The sequence below is a fragment of the Zingiber officinale genome, chromosome 3A (assembly GCF_018446385.1).
Source record: "Zingiber officinale cultivar Zhangliang chromosome 3A, Zo_v1.1, whole genome shotgun sequence".
Taxonomy (NCBI): domain Eukaryota; kingdom Viridiplantae; phylum Streptophyta; class Magnoliopsida; order Zingiberales; family Zingiberaceae; genus Zingiber; species Zingiber officinale.
The window spans coordinates 83,704,035-83,724,780 of record NC_055990.1 but is presented as its reverse complement, the minus strand read 5'-3'; positions in this window follow the sequence as shown (position 1 = coordinate 83,724,780).

Here is a 20,746-nt window from a genome sequence, read left to right as displayed (position 1 = left end):
CAAGTACAGAGAAAAATTAGTCCAGTAATCATAAGTTTAGGATATGGGCGTAATAAAATAAAAGTTGAGCACCAGATATTAGTTAACAGACGAGACTTGGCTAAAGGATACCGGAGGAGGTCCGTAGATATGAATCGGGCGGTTCTGATAGATCGGCCGAGACAAAGATCACCCAAATGTATCGACTAAAAGCTTATCATAATGAGTTAAATAATATACACTATGATAAAACCATATGAGACTCGACTAATAAGTAAAAAGGACATATGATGACATAAGGGTAAACCGATTAAGTAAGATAAATCGAACGATATTAGGGACATCATGATAGAGCTGTGTCAAATCAGGGGAGACATAACTACGCTATGAAATATCGAGCGATATTTATCAATCTTGATATATACTGTCCAGTCCATGAGGAAACGATCTAAGACGTGACAATCTGCTGGGAAAGGTTGTATGGTGACAAACCGAGCAACATTGGACACATTTATATGAAACAGATAACTATCATGAGAAAGAGTAAAATTAACAACAAAAAGGGAATAATCAGCATTACGTGAGATCGTCATTACAGAGTTTCTGCTCTCCTCTTTACAATAATTTGAATTTAAGTCAAAGTCAGCTTAGGGTACAGATCAGGGGGTTTGTTCTCAATGAGTCTGCGACGATTTAAGAAATTAGGAGGAGGGTCACGAGATAAGTAGCTTTTCTCTCTTAATTGCTGAATCACCCCTCGAGCTCCCGCAGTAAAAGCTGACAAGATAGACTTCACGATTGGCCTATTGAATTCAGGAGATTCGATCATGGCAGTGGCCCGCTCCCTATAACGAGTATCTTCGTTATCCTTGTAAACCACCAAAGCCATTTGGGAAGTCTTCAATTCAGTTTCTTTTGCAGAAACCTCGGTCTTAACTGAGTTAAGGGAGGTGTTCAAGGAAGTTATTTCATCTTTCTTCAGCTGCAGGGCTTTGAGTTTTTCAGTTAATTCTGCCTCATAATTATCCTTTAGTTCGCCATGTTTGGAAGTCAATTCTTGGTTAAGGTCCGTAACCGATTTAAATTGTGCCTGAAGACTTTCAATTTGTACTTCGAGTTGTTTCTTGGCAGCAGCAGAAAACGCAGCAGAAGATAACTCAGCAACCTCTTGTTTTACCTTATCATTTTCAGATCTCAACTTCTTGTTCTCAGTATATAAGTTGTGCAGCAGTCGAGAAAAACTCATATTTTCTATCCATTGCTGGAAGTATAATGAAAAGCCATAAGATAACAGTTGAGAAATAGAAAGCAGGCGTTAGTAAGCACACCTGATTCTCCTTATGAGAGAAGTGATCAACTGCCTCAGGAATAGAGAGCTCTTCAAAAAGGGGACGAATTTCATCCCAAGCGCTAGCAAAGGAACCCCCTAGAAGTATGGGGAGAACAGGAATAGTAGAAGAACCGGTAGAAAAAGGAGGAAGTAGGAATAGATGGAGGAGCAAAGACTAAATAAGAAGAAGGTGAGGAAGACAAAGACCCAGAAGTCGGAATAGATAGGGGAAAAGTGAAAGATACATCACCAGAAGCGCTAGCATTAGAGAAGGGTGAGACAGGAAAACTAAGGGAAGGATCGAGTTCCGCCAATGTCGGCTCATCAGAAGGAGGGTCAGCCGAAGTAAAACCTTCTGAAACTAGCTCGTCAGCAGGGAGGATGAGCCTCCTTTTTCATGGAGGAGCTCTAGTAAGTTTGCGCCCTGGGCGTTTACCCTTAGAAAGTTCAGTTATCGATTTACCTGAGATATCAGGAGACGTGAGCTCAATGAGGGGAAGAGGGGCAGATGAGGAGATAGCAGCAGCCGCTGGTGAAGTAACAGCGGGTAAAGAACTGGCAAGGATCTTTGCAGAAGGACCTTTAGGAGCTTCAAGAGCTTCAAGAACGCACAAAGAACTGGGTACTTCAGCTAAAGGGGTTGGTTCTTCGATTGGAGGGGGAAGAACAATAGCAGCCAGAAGTTCAGCTTCATTTGCACGAATGGCATCCTATTCGAAACGTAGTTCTTCCTCAATCAAAGCATCATAGAAGCTATCCACTACATAGAGAAGAAAAATAGTTTAGTTAGTTAAAAATAAGAAGAAAGAAATAAGGTGTTACCTAAAGGAACTCGAGTATCAGGTTTGACGGGGCTTAAGCCAAACAGGTATAGGAGATCAACCCGTAGCCACTTAAGGATAGAAAGTCAATGACTTAACAATTTCTTGCAATAAATATGGAAAGAAGGATGGAGATGAAACTCCTTGATGTTGGCAAGGGGGGCAAGAAAGATTTCCAAGCATGAGATCAAGGAATGGGTCCTGGAAACTTTAAGAAGAAAAAATGAGATTTCCAGGCTTTGAGAGACGAGGGCATATCCTCAAAAAGAACCATTTTAGTTCATGAATGAAACAAGAAAACACTCGGTTCTGAACATTGGGGATAAGAGAACATGAAGAAATTTTGAGGAGTAGGAGGAATATCCCACAAACGAAACAACATGTAAGTACCGCATAGGTAACGAAATGCATTGGGGGCAAACTGTTGCAAAGGAATATCAAAATACTGGCTTATTTTAATCAAGAAAGGAGGAATAGGAAACCTTAAACCTCCTATCAACTGATCCTTAAAAAAGGTTACGCAATTATCAGGGGGACGATGAGGACGATCAGTTGATTTTGGGATTATGATACCGTATTCCCGGGGAATTTCATACTGACGACGGATAGCTAGCCTCGCATTTTTATCAAAGGAAGAAGACATATGGACATACCAAGGAGCAATTGCTTCCTCAGCCATGGACAAACGTATAGGCTAGTGAAACAATAGATTACTTACTGAAGGCAAGAAAGGAGATCGCCGAGAAACGGTGAGCACGGGGTTTGGTTGAAGACTGCGACAAGAAAAGAACTCTAGAGAAGAGAAAAGAAGGAACAAACTTTAAAAGGAGACGAAGGGTTTAGGGTTTAAAGAGAACACAACCATCGTTGGATCAAAATATTTTTATCTCAGCAGATGTTGAGAATCACAAGAGAAAGGCGAGAGGCCCACGTGACGTGGCGGTCAGAAAAAGTATGTGTCATACCATCATAAAAACATTTATATTGGATGTGATGGATCGGATCACGTTGGGGTTGGTAACGTCTCGGGGTACGCTACTAACATTCTCTCACCCAAAGAAGAGCCAATCACCAGCTAGGAAGCTTCGAAAGAAGACGTAATTAACTGGACATGATAAAGTGAAAAGGACTGATTTTCTTGACTAAATCCAAGCTAAGGACAAAAACATTTAAGGATGGAGATTTAGGTGGATAATAGATTTTGAATTAACGTCCTTATGAAATACAAATTAATATTGATCAAAATAATTTTATATATATATAACTTTGGTTATGCTAGGTAAGTATAATATTGATTTCAATCAACAAAACAATGTTGGCTGGCATAATATTAGCTATAATATAGAAGTATTCCAACAGTTAAGATAGCCTCAACCATGATAAATGACACGAAGGATATGCAGAGGGGTAATGAATACAACATCAGATTTATTCTTGTAAACTACAGAAGGACTCAATAGAATCACTTAATTCAGTACAAGAGTTTGTTTTCACACTTATAATCTGATCAAGTACATAACATTACATTTTCCCTCAGAACAGTAAACCTCAGATAGATAACAAAGTTTTCAAACACAAGCTCTTGAAACGCTTAGAAAATTTCAATCCCACTGGATTCAAACCTACCATGGAGCAGAGATGAAAACATTTTACTTCGTCCAGGCTTGTCAAGGCGCATAAGTGGCAATATTTTGCCTGGGACGAAGAAAGCAACAAGGTAGAAAAACTCAAGGGCAAGGGGAAGGGGAGGGGTCTATTCAGACCATAATGGAAAAGTAAATGTAAAGCCCCCTTCCCCTCTCAAGCCCTAGAGCTCTGCAAGTGGAGCAACCAAGCTCAGCCCAGGGGTAACATGTGCTGTGCCCTTCTCACAACATCCATGGGCTATTGAGTCGGCTCTCAATGAGTAGTGAAAATCCCTCTGAAGTCCCTCGAGCCTTCAGAAACTGGGCACCTTTGATGAAAAGTCTAGACTGTGAAGCTTCATCTCTTAAGACAATCCCTTGAACCCTAGAGGTAGCCGGAGCAAAAATCCCAATAAACTCATATATAGATCTCACCTTGTCTGACAAAAGTCACCCCAAAAGATGATGATCCGAGACCATAACCTTAGCAATAAAAGGTGGCAAGGAAGGAAAAGAACTAAGATGTGTGGTGGATGAAGAGAAGGTTGTAACCCTATTTAAAGGATCAAAAGGCTCACAGGATCACTATACTTGGTTTAGTGAGACGGTTGTACACAAAATATGTGAGGTCATTTCAATATCTGGAGCAGAGTCACGGGTAGGAAATACAAAACCAAACTTATGTCGGGTCAGTCGTCTACACCTCCTTTGACTAGACTTGAAGGGAAGGCTAGTGAAATGGGTTAGGTTTTGTGGGTCCCCGATAAGGAAAGGAAAGGAGGTAATAAAACCAAAGAGATAGGCTTATATCAGCCGGGATATACCTCGGAGGAGGTATGCTAATCTCGGCTGGGATATGCCCTAAAGGAGGTAGGCTAATATCGGCCGAGTGGTGCCTTCAAGGAGGAAGATTCACATTAATTGACATATACCTCAAAGGAGGTAGGCTAATATCTTCCGGGATATATCTCCATGGGAGGTAAGTTTATATCGACCAAAATATACTTCCCAGGAGGAAGATTCACATTAATTGGCATATACCTCAAAGGAGGCAGGCTAATATCGGCCGGGATATACCTCCAAGGGAGGTAAGTTTATATCGACCGAAATATACTACCCAGGAGGAACATTCACATTAATTGGCATATACCTCAAAGGAGGTAGGCTAATATCGGCCGGGATATACCTCCAAGGGAGGTAAGTTTATATCGACCGAAATATACTTCCTAAGAGGAAGATTCACATTAATTGGCATATACCTCAAAGGAGGTAGGCTAATATCGGCCGGGACATACCTCAATAAGAGGTAAGTCTATATCGACCGAAATGTGCTTCTCAGGAGGATGATCTATATATCTCAAAGGAGATAAGCTGATATCGGTCGGGACATACCTCACTAAGAGGTAAGTCTATATCGACCGAAATGTGCTTCCCAGGAGGAAGATCTATACACCTCAAAGGAGGTAAGCTGATATCGGCCAGGACATACCTCAATAAGAGGTAAGTCTATATCGACCGAAATGTGCTTCCCAGGAGGAAGATCTATATACCTCAATGGAGGTAAGCTGATATCAGCCGAGATATACCTCAATAAGAGGTAAATCTATATCGACCGAAATGTGCATCCCAGGAGGAAGATCTCTATGCCTCAAAGGAGGTAAGCTGATATCGACTAGGATATACTTTAATAAGAGGTAAGTCTATATCGACCGAAATGTGCTTCCCAGGAGGAAGATCTATATACCTCAAAGGAGGTAAGCTGTAACAGGTCGGGACATACCTCAATAAGAGGTAAGTCTATATCGACCGAAATGTGCTTCTCAGGAGGAAGATCTATATACCTCAATGGAGGTAAGCAGATATCGGCCGGGACATACCTCAATAAGAGGTAAGTCTATATCGACCAAAATATGCTTCCCAGGAGGAAGATCTATATATCTCAAAGGAAGTAGGCTAATATCGACCGGGAGATACTTCTGAAGCATGAAGAATAGTATCGATCGCGACATGCCCTGAAGAAGGAATGTTAATATCAGCCAGGTCGACCAACACCTTGGAAAAATACCTGATAAAATATGGCCTATTGTTAGTTAGGATAAATAACATAGAAGGGCGCGGAAAGAAGCCTCATGAGGAAGACTAGATATAAATATTTCAAATAAGATAATTAATAAAGATATCTGTAATACGTAACTCTATGACAGGTGTTATATATTTTGGTGGGAAATGTGTTTTTATATTATTTTACAGGTGCTAAACGACAAAGAAGGTACATCTGGGATACAAAAAAGATTTCTTAAAAGTCATTTTCCACAAGTACACGGCTGCCGTCATCTCATAACAAACTCTAACAAACCGGGGTCCACTTCATGACTACGGAGGTTATATGAAGTGGTATAAAAAGGGGAATCCTCTCTGTTGGCTAGGTTAGTTCACATCATCGCGCACACTCATAACCCTAATTTTCTCAACTACTGTTCATCTTCTTCTTCCTTCTTCCACACGGAGAGAGATCACTGACTTGAGCGTCAGAGGGCCTAGCCAGGGATTCCCACCCCGGTCTTAGGTCACTGACGATAGTGTTGGTTGGTCTTTTGTGCGCAGGAAGTGTTGGGAGCTTCAGATATGGGTTTCTTCTCTTCAGATTTGGATTTCTTCTTCGTCATCGGGTCTTCGTGCGAGGAGGACTCTCGGTTACTCTATCCTTCCCGATCTGCTTTGGGTTTCTCAGATCGGTATTCTACGGACATTATTCTTCATCGGCGCGGTGGGTTTCCTTCTTCCGGATCTCCGTCCTGCCCAGCTTCTTAGACAGGATCAATATCTAATGATCATCCTTGAGTGCACACAACTAAACAATGAAGATATCCATTCTCCATTGTGTTTAAATGCTCAACCTTGAACATTTACGCTAAGGAAGGTTGATCACCTTCCAAGGTTTATGAAAAATTAATTTTCATGTGCTTAAAGAGTAACTCCCCTTAAGGACATGCTCGTAACTTCTATCATTGCACCAACAATAACATGGAATCCCTAAATCTTTAGGAAACCCAAATTTAGAAGTTTTAATGTTCAAAACTTCAATATTGAAACCAAACCTCAACCTAAACATCTACTTAGCCTCCCTTAACCAATCCATTCGTGTTTTCATCAAGAAAACTCTCCCCTAAATGTATACAAATGTGTGTCAAGGGGTTAGGAATGGTTACCTAGATAAAAAAAAATAATTTAAAATGTTAAAATCAGTCTTTCCTACCCAAAATCAACATTTTCAATCGATTGAAGTTGGATCTTAATCGATTAAAACCATTTTAATCGATCCATTAATCGATTCCACGAGCTTTTTTTTTTACAAAAATTGCCCTTGAATCGATCGACTGATCTATCCAGCTTGGATCAATCGATTAGCTGATCGATTCCGCGACGTTCTGGTAGCGAAAAATACATTCTCAATCAATCGACTAATCGATTGAGACTTTCCAATCGATCGGCTGATCGATTGGATTTCTGATTTCCTGAAATCCAATTTCATCAGAATTCAAAAATGTCCTAGAAAATCTATAAAAATCTAAAAACTATGAAAATTCATATAGGAATTACTTAGGGCATATATTATCATGGAAAATAGTTTTCTATGAAAATACTCCTATTTTCATAGATTGACACAAACATGAAAACTTGTAAAAACTTCAATGTTTACTTCTAGTTTATGTCTAACTTTTCAATGATGATTACTATCAAAAGATAGTCTTCACCAAGGTTTTCCAAAGTATATTTAAAATTATTTTTCAAACCAATATCCAATCATGTTCTTTGGGCTCAATGCACATGACTTGTACATTAGCTTTCCCAATGATTGGAAAATACATAACTAAGTGTTTTGATGAACCTATAACTCAAAAAGAATGCACTAAATCAACATATTGTGTTTTATTCATCACCATAACATCTTACTTGTATCTAATGTGTATTAAATACATACAAGTCACCTTATAGTTCTTTGTGAGATGAAAAGTTTAGTTTTGCCCTAAACTAGGGTTCATGCATATCCACCTAGGCATTTTGGATTATGATCATCCACCTTGGATGTTACTTGTTAGTAAATATCATTATCCTTAATCACAAGGAATTAAAAATAATGCATGATGAGTTATGGCATACATCAAAATGAATAATCTTCAAAAGAAAATTTGCTATAACTACATGATGTATGTATGACATGACATGGTATTTTTGTGTTTTTCATAATAGAGCATGAATGCAAAATATGATGTCATGACATATAATGGGCAAACAACACATGGTAATTTAGCTTAAATAAAGTACCAAGATTATCTATCTAAGTATCCTTAATCCTTAGCTAACTTAAAATTAAATCCTAGATTTCCCACATTTTTCTTCAAGAAAACGCCAAAACCCTAATTGTGCCAATTTAAAATTAAGCATATTTCTCAAATTTTTGGCACATTTTACGTCTTCAAAGCGTACTCATTTTAAATTAAGGCCTATCGGTGCTCCTTGGATGTTCTAGGAAATCACTAGGAATAACTTCCCTTGATACCTTCCTAATAAACTTTCTAGGATTCTTAGAAGCCTTGGTCACTTCCTCTAGGTTAACTCTAGGGATTGTTGGGTTTTTCGGGCCGTGAAAACCGCTTTTTCGCGTCGTGGAAACCCCGAAACTCCCTAGCCAACGTATCCGTGCAAAGAAAATTTTTGAAAAACTACGAGTACGAGTTTACCTAGATCTACACTTAGATCTACATGGAGAAAATCTTATACCTTCGATGCGTGCCCTTCGCGAATCCCGCTTGTCCAAGGAGATGTTGGATCTCTAGTTGTCAAAGTAGACAACTCTCTAGAAGTATCCACACGAACAAGATGTGTTCTCTAACACACAAGGATGGAGAAGAGAACACCACAAGTGTGCTACCAATTCTTGATGCTCTCGGATGGGATTGGAAGAAGAAGAAAGGAAAAGAAGAGAACATACTCCTCTAAAATCTCTATGTGACTTTCACTAACCTTTCTTCTTGGATTAGATTCACTCTCCTTTCTTCTCCCTTGCTTGAAACCCACGACCAAGAGAAGAGAAGGAGCAAAAAGAGAGCTTGAGGAAGAAGATGATGTGAATGTGAGTGAATAAAAAATTCATTCTCATTCAAAACCAAAAAGGTAACCCCCATTCTCATTAAATGTGGCCATTAAAGAGAATAGATTTGTAACCCCCATGAGGTGGCACACTTTGATGATGTGGCACATCATCATTAGTCCTCCTAATGCCAAATCACTAATGATGTGGCAAATAGTCAAGTCAAACTTGACTCTTCCTCATCCTCTCAAGTCAAGTCAAACTTGACTTAATCTCTCTCATGGTTGATCTAATCCAACCATTTAATTCAAGCCAATTTAATATAATGAATCTAATTCATTTAATTAAATTGATTCAATGAGTCATAATCTAAATTAGACTCATTGAACACATGAATCAACTTGAGTCCAACTCAATTAGCCCAATTAGGATTACTCTTAATCCAATTTGATTCATCACATGAATCTAATCCTCTTGGTTCATCATATGAACCTAATCTCCATCCACTTGTTCTTTGTGTGTCACCCAATAGGTTCTTGTAACGTTGGCAATGCCACTAAACTCATTTAGAAGCATAAGTAATGAGCGGCATCTAGCAATACATCATTACTACATAAGTTACAAGAATGTTGAGATCCAACATCACCTGGTGACTACTAATTGTGACTCCTCACAATATATGACAAGTGTCCTTCTATCATAGACATCTAGATTGATCAATGTGAGGCATAGACCGTGTCATCCTTTGACCAATCTAAATCATGAACTCCAAGTAGACTCGCTAAATCAAATGAGCTCAATATCTCATATTGACTCATTTGGGCATGGCCATGCACTTCGTGGTCTCACTCTATCAAGAATATCGATGTCTCTCCTGTCATATAGGAGGGATAGATCTCATCTACATTACTCACATCCCTCCGCTAAATTTGCTACATACCCATTAATCGCCTTTATAGTCCACCCAGTTACGGGTGACATTTGACGAAACCAAAGTACATAACTCCTTATGTAGGGAACCATGGTGACTTCAGCTCTAAGGACTAGTAGTCATACTAATAGCCACATGAGAAAGTATATGACACTCATATTGTTAGCTAGAGCCCAAGAGCCAATCATTTGATGATTGTATTTTAGATTTAATGTATCATATTCTATATAAATAAAGGCATTTGGATTTTGGTTATTATACTTACTTGTATTGGTGCCAAATAAACTAAGTATAATAATATCCTTGAGTAGACGGTTTTCACCTATATCAATCGGTTAGTTGAACCGATAGTGAGATGATATAGGGAACACTACTCTTAATCATTCCTAGTCGAGTATTAACATTCAGGGACAATGTTAATGCAATATGACTAGCATGTAGGTCAACTCGATGACTTGATCTCACAAGTCATGGATATAGAGATATCAAGTTGACACATGGGTATACATTAGAGAATGTATACTGAATGACCCGTCATGAGAAAGTATCATGGATCGTTATATGAGTGTCATATACTTTCTCATGTGGCTATTAGTATGACAACTAGTCCTTAGACCTGAAATCACCATAGATCCCTACATAAGGAGTTATGTACTTTGGTTTCGTCAAACGTCACCCATAACTGGGTGGACTATAAAGGCGATTACTGGGTATATAACAAATTATGCAGAGAGATGTGAGTGATGTAGATGGGATCTATCCCTCCTATATGACGGGAGAGACATCGGTATTCTTGATAAAGTGACACCACGAAGTGCATGGCCATGCCCAAATGAGTCAATATAGGATATTGAGCTCATTTGATTTAGTGAGTATACTTGGAGTTCAAGATTTAGATTGGTCAGAGGATGACACGGTCTATGCCTCACATTGATCAATCTAGATGTCTAGAATAGAAGGACACTTGTCATATTTTGTGAGGAGTCACAAGGTGATGTCGGATCTCGACATTCTTGTAACTTGGGTAGTAATGATGTGTTGCTAGATACCGCTCATTACTTATGCTCCTAAATGGGTTTAGGGCATTGCCAACGTTACAAGAACCTATTGGGTCACACACTAAGGACAATTAGATGGAGATTAGGTTCATATGATGAACCAAGAGGATTAGATTCATTTGAAAAATCTAATTGGATTAAGAGTAATCCTAATTGGGCTAACTTGAGTTGGACTCAAGTTGATTCATGTGTTCAATGAGTCTAATTTAGACTATCACTCTTTGAATCAATTTAATTTAATGAATTAGATTCATTATATATTAAATTGACTTGAATCAAATGGTTAGATTAGATCAACCATGGAAGATATTTGGTCAAGTTTGACTTGACTTGAGAGGAAGATTAAAAGTCTAGTTTGACTTGATTTTATGCCACCTCATTGGTGAGTTGGCATTGATGTGGACTAATGATGTTACTCCACATCATCATGGTTGCCACGTCATGGGAGTTACTAGTGAGTGCCACCTCATGGAGGCTACATTCTCTCCTTGATGACAACTTAATGCATTAATGAGGGGAGTTACACATGAGAAAGGTGGCCGGCCACATTTTGAATGGGGTGTGAATTGATTTTCATTATTCATTCAAGTGTGGAATTTTGCATCTTCTTCCTCTCAAGCTCTCCCTCTCCTCCTTCTTTGGCCGAACCACATAGGTGCTAGCACACCTTGGTTTTTGGTCACCTTCACCTAGTGTGTTCGTGTGGATACGTGTAGAGAGTTGTCTACATTGACAACTTCGAGATCCGGCGTACCGAGGACGAGCGGGATACGTAAAAGGGAACGCAACAAGGGTAAAGATCTTCATCATGTAGATCTAGAAGTTTTGTAACTCGTACTCGTATGTTTTCAAATTTTTCTTCGCACGAGATCCGTTGGCTAGGGTGATTCGGGGTTTCCGCGACGCGAAAAAGCGGTTTTCGCGGCCCGAAAATCCAACAGTGGTATCAGAGCCACGTGCGAAGCTTGTATGAGTTTAATTTGATTTTTATGAAAAATTAAAGCTTCTGTACATTTCTATAAATTTATGGTTTTTATAGTTTTAAGAGTAATTTTTCTCGTAGAAGCGAAGCACAAGTGTTTATACACTTATAGGCTTCGACTACCGAGAAGTTTTTCCTGAAATGGCATCGTTTCGACCCAAATCTTTTTGGGACAGCAGGATAAGGCGCTCTTCGATCGCTTAGGAGCAACTCGCGATGGTTAGATCGCGGGTAGGGGTACTTCCCCTAACCCCGGAATGGGATTTGCTCCGCGATTGCGCCCGAAATCGCTAATCGGGACCGCCGGGAAAAATTTACTCATAAAATCTGAAAAATTATGAAAAATTAAAGAAAAATTACAGAAATATATAATTTTGAATTATATATTAATTTTGTGATAGACATGACCCAAACGACCCAAATTAGATTTGAAAATGTGTTGTAATTCATAATACGGCCTGCGTGTCGTTATATGATGTGTGTGCTGTATTTTATTTTATTTTATTTTTATTCGCGACCTGCGCGTCGTGCCTTCCCTGATTATATTCTTGTTGTAAATTAGATTTAGACTCGAATGCAACTCGAGTTTCAAAAATTGTAACGTACAAAATTGGAGCGGTGGAAGGTCCACTAAAGAGGGAGTTACGAGGAAGGCGCGAGCAGCACAAGGTGGTAAAAAGGAAGGCGCTTGAGAAGATGACCTTAGGTTGACCATCTGATCTTCTCATTGGCTTGAGATTATCGTAGTAGGGGCCATGACATAATCACAAAAATTTAATTAATTACTTGTGTATGTGATGCATGTTTAATTAAGTAATTAATTAGTGCCTAGCGATTAGATTAGATCTAAATCGTGCACATGATGGACCCCATGATTAGATTAGATCTAAATCAAGTATTTGATATGCATCATCGTTTAGATTAGATCTAAATCACGTCAACTCGTAATGCCTGCCATGCCGTGATACCTACCACTACCTCGATCGCATGTAGTTGTTGAATCTGCCAAAGAAGAGCAACACATACTATCTTGGTAGGGTGCAGAGGGGCAATCTTGGTCCCGCCTATCAACGCATGGGCGAGTATAAACTCAATAAGATTGAGTATCCCTAGTTAACTCGGTTGGATCGAGTATAACTATAGGCATTCTTCCAATGGTTGGAAAGGTAGGACAAAATCACGTTTATATTAACTCTCGGGCGTATTAGCCAAAGTTAACTCGAGTTTTAATATAAATGAGGATTTTATCCTATAAACAAGAGTTGCATAGAGATGTAATTGGTAATCGTTACCTACCGATCATACTAAGTCTTGGGCGTATTAGCCAAAGCTAACTCAAGAGTTAGTATGATGTGGATCTTGTCCCACATGAATTATAGAATTCAGTGGGAGCATCATTTAGTTAAAGGCCTAATTAAATGATTAAGAATATGATATTTATTTCTGCTTTTATTTCTATTGTAGATTACCATGACGTCGAATACGAACACTTTCTCCCTGCGATCTGTCCTTGAGAAGGACAAGCTCAACAGAGCAAACTTCCTGGACTGGTACAGGAACTTGAGAACAGTTCTCACTCAGGAACGTAAACTGTACGTTCTGGAGCAGCCCATTCCGGAGGCTCCTCCTGCCAATGCCCCGCGAGCTGACAAAGATGCTTACAAGAAGCATCAAGAGGACGCATTAGATGTGTCTTGTCTAATGCTCGTGACCATGAACTCTGAGCTTCAGAAGCAACACGAGTTAATGGGCGCTTATGATATAGTTGAACATCTTCATCAACTGTATCAAGGTCAAGCGAGGCATGAGAGATTTGAGATCTCAAGGGCACTGTTTCAGTGCAAGATGTCAGACGGGGCTCCTATAGGCCCATATGTACTCAAAATGATTGGGTACATAGAGAACCTACAAAGGTTGGGGTTCCCTCTTGGCCAAGAGCTGGCTACTGACCTGATCTTGCAATCCTTGCCGGATAGCTACAGTCAATTTGTTCTAAACTACAATATGAACGAGATTGACAAGCCACTGCCCGAGCTACTTAGCATGTTGAGAACTGCTGAGCTAAACCTTAAGAAGGCTAAGCCCAACACTGTTCTGATGGTTCAGAAACATAAGGGCAAGGGCAAGCCCAAAGGTAAGGGAAAGTCCCAAGCCAAGGGCAAAGGCAGTCAAGCCTAAAGGAGGGTCGGCAAGGATGCTACCCTTCCACTCCCGGACCGCACCTTTGGAAGAGTACCGCAAGGTATACTTGGAGGATTTTAAGAAGAAGCGAAGTGAGACTTCCATTTGTTATAGAAGTCAATCTATCTATTTCTACATCATGGGTATTAGATCTTGGATGTGCTTCTCACATTTGTACTTGATGTGCGGTGTTGAGAAATAGTAGGGCATTGACAAAGGCGAGGTTGACCTCAGTAGGCAATGGAGCAGGTTCTTCTTTATTCTTGTAGGGACTTACTTTTATCTCGCCTCCGGCTTGTACTAGAGTTAGACGATTGTTGTTATGTGCCTGCATTAACTAAGAACATTATTTCAGTTTCTTGTTTGGACAAGAAAGGTTTCTCGTTTACTATAAAGAACAAATGTTGTTACGTTTATTAAAACGATATGTTCTATTGTAGTGCACCTCTGATAAACGGACTCTATATTCTAGACCTAGAGAGCCCTATCTATAACGTAAATACCAAGAGGTTCAAGTCAAATGACATGAACCAAACCTACCTTTGACACTGTCGCTTAGGTCATATAAATGACAAGCGCTTATCCCAGCTCCATAAGGATGGTTTGTTGGACTCATTTGATTTTGAATCATATGAGATATGTGAGTCATGCCTACGAGGCAAGATGACCAAGACTCCCTTTAGTGGGCACAGCGAGAGAGTAACTGATTTGTTAGGACTCATACATAGTGATGTATGTGGCCTTTTCAATGTTGCTGCTAAAGGCGGTTATAGGTACTTCATCACATTTACTGATGATTTCAGTAGATATGGTTATGTGTACTTGAAAACACATAAGTCTGAATCCTTTGAAAAGTTCAAAGAATTCAAGAATGAAGTACAGAACCAGCTTGTCAAGAGAATTAAGATACTTCGATCAGATCGAGGTGGAGAATACCTTAGCCATGAGTTTCGTGACTTCCTAGCTGAGTGTGGGATTCTATCCCAACTCACTCCTCCTAGAACACCACAGTAGAATGGTGTGTCCGAAAGGAGGAATCGTACTTTATTAGATATGTTACGGTCTATGATGAGTCACACAGATCTTCCGGCATTCCTTTGGGGCTATGCTCTAGACACGGCAGCTTTTATACTCAACCGAGTTCCATCCAAGGCCGTGATAAAGACACCTTATAGGATATGGACTGGGAGAGATGCCCAGGTGTCTTTCATGAGGATTTGGGGTTGTGAGGCTTACGTTCGACGTCATGTCTCAGACAAGTTAGGACCCAAATCTGACAAGTGCTATTTTATCGGATATCCCAAGGAAACTAAGGGATATTACTTCTACATTCCCAGTCAGCACAAGGTAGTTATGGCAAAGACTAGGGTCTTTCTAGAAAGGGACTTTGTTTCTAGAAAGACTAGTGGGAGTGCGTACGATCTTGAAGAAGTTCAAGATGCGAACAATAGCACTGATGCCTCGATGGAAATTGAACTGGAACCACAAAGTGTTGTGGATGATGTTGTTCCAAAAGGAGTTGAGGAAGAACAACCAGTTCATGTAGACATACCTCTTCGCAGATCTGATAGGGTACGTCGTCAGCCTGAGAGATACTCATTTCTCTTGTCTGACCATGATGACATTGTGCTCATAGAGGATGAGCCTACCACCTATCAGGAAGCTGTGATGAGACCAGATTCCGAGAAATGGCTAGAGGCCATGAGATTCGAAATGGAATCCATATACACCAACCAATTATGGACTTTGGTTGATCCACCTGAATGGGTAAAACCCATTGGGTGTAAGTGGGTCTTTAAGAGAAAGACTGACATAGATGGACTTATCTATAAGGGTCGCTTGGTAGCTAAAGGTTTCAAGCAGATTCATGGTATTGACTATGATGAAACCTTTTCTCCAGTAGCGATGTTTAAGTCCATTCGGATCATGCTTGCTATTCCAGCCTACCATGACTATAAGATATGGCAGATGGATGTCAAAACCATGTTTCTGAATGGAAACCTACTCGAGGATGTGTACATGACACAACCTGAGGGTTTTGTAGATCCACAGCATACTAGCAGAGTATGCAAGCTGCATAGTTCCATTTATGGACTAAAGCAAGCTTATCGGAGCTGGAATGTTCGATTTGATGATGCAATCAAACAGTTTGGTTTCATCAAGAACAAAGATGAACCTTGTGTCTACAAGAAGGTTGTAGGGGACGTAGTTGTCTTCCTCATATTGTATGTGGATGACATACTACTCATTGGGAAGGGCATCCCTATGCTTCAGTCTGTCAAGACCTGGCTAGGGAGTTGCTTCTCAATGAAGGACTTAGGTGAAGCATCTCGGATTTTAGGGATACAGATCTATAGAGATAGATCTAAGAGATTGCTTGGCCTAAGTCAGAGTACATACATTGACAAGGTACTCCTTCGGTTTGCCATGCAGAACTCCAAGAAGGGATTTCTGTCGATGTCACATGGCGTGAGTCTTTCGAAGACTCAAGGTCCCTCTTCTAGAGAGGAGAGAGACCGCATGGATCAGATCCCTTATGCCTCAGCCATAGGATCGATCATGTACGCCATGCTATGTACTCGACCTGATGTCTCATATGCTTTGAGCATGACGAGCAGATACCAGTCAGATCCAGGTGAAAGTCACTAGATAGCGGTCAAGAATATTCTTAAGTACTTAAGAAGGACTAAAGAATATTTCTTAATATATGCAGTGATGATGAGCTAGCTGATGCTAGCTTCCAGACCGACCGGGATGACTATAGATCGCAATGAGGTTCGTATTTTGCATTAATGGTGGTGCTGTGAGCTGATTCTACAACAGAAGCCGAGGACATTACTGCATCAGAGGCAGCAAAGGAGGCAGTTTGGATCCGCAAGTTCATCACTGAACTTGGGGTGGTTCCTAGCATTGCTGACCCTATTGAGCTCTATTGTGACAACAATGGAGCTATAGCACAGGCGAAGGAACCTCGCTCACACCAGCAGACCAAACACATACTACGGCGCTTCCATCTCATTCGAGAGATCATCGAGAGAGGAGATGTGAAGATTTGCAGAGTACCTACAGAGGCTAACATCGCAGATCCATTGACCAAGGCTTTGGCACAGAGGAAGCATGATGGTCACACTAGGTCATTTGGGCTTAGAGCCTACACTGATTGGCACTAGTGCTAGTGGGAGATTGTTAGCTAGAGCCCTAGAGTCAATCATTTGATGATTGTATTTTGGACTTATTGTATCATATTCTATATAAATAAAGGCATTTGGATTTTGGTTATTATACTTACTTGTATTGGTGCCAAATAAACTAAGTATAATAATGTCCTTGAGTAGACGGTTCTCACCTATATCAATCGGTTAGTTGAACCGATAGTGAGATGATATAGGGAACACTACTCTTAATCATTCCTAGTCAAGTATTAACATTCAGGGACAATGTTAATGCAATATGACTAGCATGTAGGTCAACTCGATGACTTGATCTCACAAGTCATGGATATAGAGATATCAAGTTGACACATGGGTATACATTAGAGAATGTATACTCAATGACCCGTCATGAGAAAGTATCATGGATCGTTATATGAGTGTCATATACTTTCTCATGTGGCTATTAGTATGACAACTAGTCCTTAGACCTGAAGTCACCATAGATCCCTACATAAGAAGTTATGTACTTTGGTTTCGTCAAACGTCACCCGTAACTAGGTGGACTATAAAGGCGATTACTGGGTATATAACAAATTATGCAGAGGGATGTGAGTGATGTAGATGGGATCTATCCCTCCTATATGACGGGAGAGACATCGATATTCTTGATAGAGTGAGACCACGAAGTGCAATGCCATGCCCAAATGAGTCAATATAGGATATTGAGCTCATTTGATTTAGTGAGTCTACTTGGAGTTCAAGATTTAGATTGGTCAGAGGATGACACGGTCTATGCCTCACATTGATCAATCTAGATGTCTAAGATAGAAGGACACATGTCATATTTTGTGAAGAGTCACAATTAGTAGTCACAAGGTGATGTCGGATCTTGACATTCTTGTAACTTGGGTAGTAATGATGTGTTGCTAGATACCGCTCATTACTTATGCTCCTAAATGGGTTTAGGGCATTGCCAACGTTACAAGAACCTATAGGGTCACACACTAAGGACAATTAGATGGAGATTAGGTTCATATGATGAACCAAGAGGATTAGATTCATTTGATGAATCTAATTGGATTAAGAGTAATCCTAATTGGGCTAACTTGAGTTGGACTCAAGTTGATTCATGTGTTCAATGAGTCTAATTTAGATTATGACTCATTGAATCAATTTAATTTAATGAATTAGATTCATTATATATTAAATTGGCTTGAATCAAATGGTTAGATTAGATCAACCATGGAAGAGATTTGGTCAAGTTTGACTTGACTTGAGAGGAAGATTAAAAGTCTAGTTTAACTTGACTTTATGCCACCTCATTGGTGAGTTGGCATTGATGTGGACTAATGATGTTACTCCACATCATCATGGTTGCCACCTCATGGGAGTTACTAGTGACTGCCACTTCATGGAGGTTACATTCTCTCCTTGATGACAACTTAATGCATTAATGAGGGGAGTTACACATGAGAAAGGTGGTCGGCCACATTTTGAATGGGGTGTGAATTGATTTTCATTATTCATTCAAGTGTGGAATTTTGCATCTTCTTCCTCTCAAGCTCTCCCTCTCCTCCTTCTTTGGCCGAACCACATAGGTGCTAGCACACCTTGGTTTTTGGTCACCTCCACCTAGTGTGTTCGTGTGGATACGTGTAGAGAGTTGTCTACATTGACAACTTCGAGATCCGGCGTACCGAGGATGAGCGGGATACGTAAAAGGGCACGCAACAAGGGTAAAGATCTTCATCATGTAGATCTAGATGTTTTGTAACTCGTACTCGTATGTTTTCAAATTTTTCTTCGCACGAGATCCGTTGGCTAGGGTGATTCGGGGTTTCCGCGACGTGAAAAAGCGGTTTTCGCGGCCCGAAAAACGCAACACATAACGATCCATTATACTTTCTCATGGCGGGTCATTCAGTATACATTCTCTAATGCATACCCATGTATCAACTTGATATCTCTATATCCATGACTTGTGAGGTCAAGTCATCGAGTTGACGTACATGCTAGTCTTATCGCATTATCATTGTCCCTGAATGTTAATACTCGACTAGGAATGATTAAGAGTAGAGTTCCCTATATCATCTCACATCGATTCAACCAATCGATTGATATAGGTAAGAACCTTCTACTCAAGGACGTTATTATACTTAGTTTTTTTGGCACCAATACAAGTAAGTATAATAACCAAAAACCAAATGCATTTATTTATATAGAATATGATACAACAAGTCTAAAATACAATCATCAAATGATTGGCTTTAGGGCTCTAGCTAACAATCTCCCACTAGCACTAGAGCCAATCAGTGTAGGCTCTAAGCCCCAATGACCTAGTGTGACCATTATGCTTCCTCAGTGCCAAAGCCTTGGTCAAGGGATCTGCGATGTTAGCCTCTGTAGGTACTCTGCAAATCTTCACATCTCCTCTCTCGATGATCTCTCGAAAGAGATTGACGCACCGTAGTATGTGTTTGGTCCGCTGGTGTGAGCGAGGTTTCTTCGCCTGTTCTATAGCTCCATTGTTGTCACAATAGAGCTCAATAGGGTCAGCAATGCTAGGAACCACCCCAAGTTCAGTGATGAACTTGTGAATCCAAACTGTCTCCTTTGCTTCCTCTGATGCAGCAATATACTCGGCCTATGTCGAAGAATCAGCTACTGTGTCCTGCTTCGAACTCTTCCAGCTCACAGCACCACCATTTATGCAAAACATGAACCCTGACTGCGATCGATAATTATCTTGATCGGTCTGGAAGCTAGCATCACTGTAACCCTTTACAGCTAGCTCATCATCGCCTCCATATATCAAGAAATATTCTTTAGTCCTTCTTAAGTACTTAAGAATATTCTTGACCGCTATCTAGTGACTTTCACCTGGATTTGACTGGTATCTGCTCGTCATGCTCAAAGCATACGAGACATCAGGTCGAGTACATAGCATGGCGTACATGATAGATCCTATGACTGAAGCATAAGGGATCTGATCCATGCGGTCTCTCTCCTCTCTAGAAGAGGGGCCATGAGTCTTCGAAAGACTCACGCCATGTGACATCGACAGAAATCCCTTCTTGGAGTTCTGCATGGCAAACCGAAGGAATACCTTGTCAATATATGTACTCTGACTTAGGCCAAGCAATCTCTTAGATCTATCTCTATATATCTGAATCTCTAGAATGCGGGATGTCTCACCTAAGTCCTTCATTGAGAAACATGTCCCTAGCCAAGTCTTGACAGACTGTAGCAAAAGGATGTCTTTCCCAATGAGAAGTATGTCATCCACATACAATATGAGGAAGACAACTATATCCCCTACAACCTTCTTGTAGACACAAGGTTCATCTTTGTTCTTGATGAAACCAAACTATTTGATTGCATCATCGAATCGAAGATTCCAGCTCCGAGAAGCTTTCTTTAGTCCATAAATGGACCTATGCAGCTTGCATACTCTGCTAGTATGCTTTGGATCTACAAAACCCTCAGGTTGTGTCATGTACACATCCTTGAGTAGGTTTCCATTCTGAAACGCGGTTTTGACATCCATCTGCTAGATCTCATAATCGTGGTAAGCTGTAATTGCAAGCATGATCTG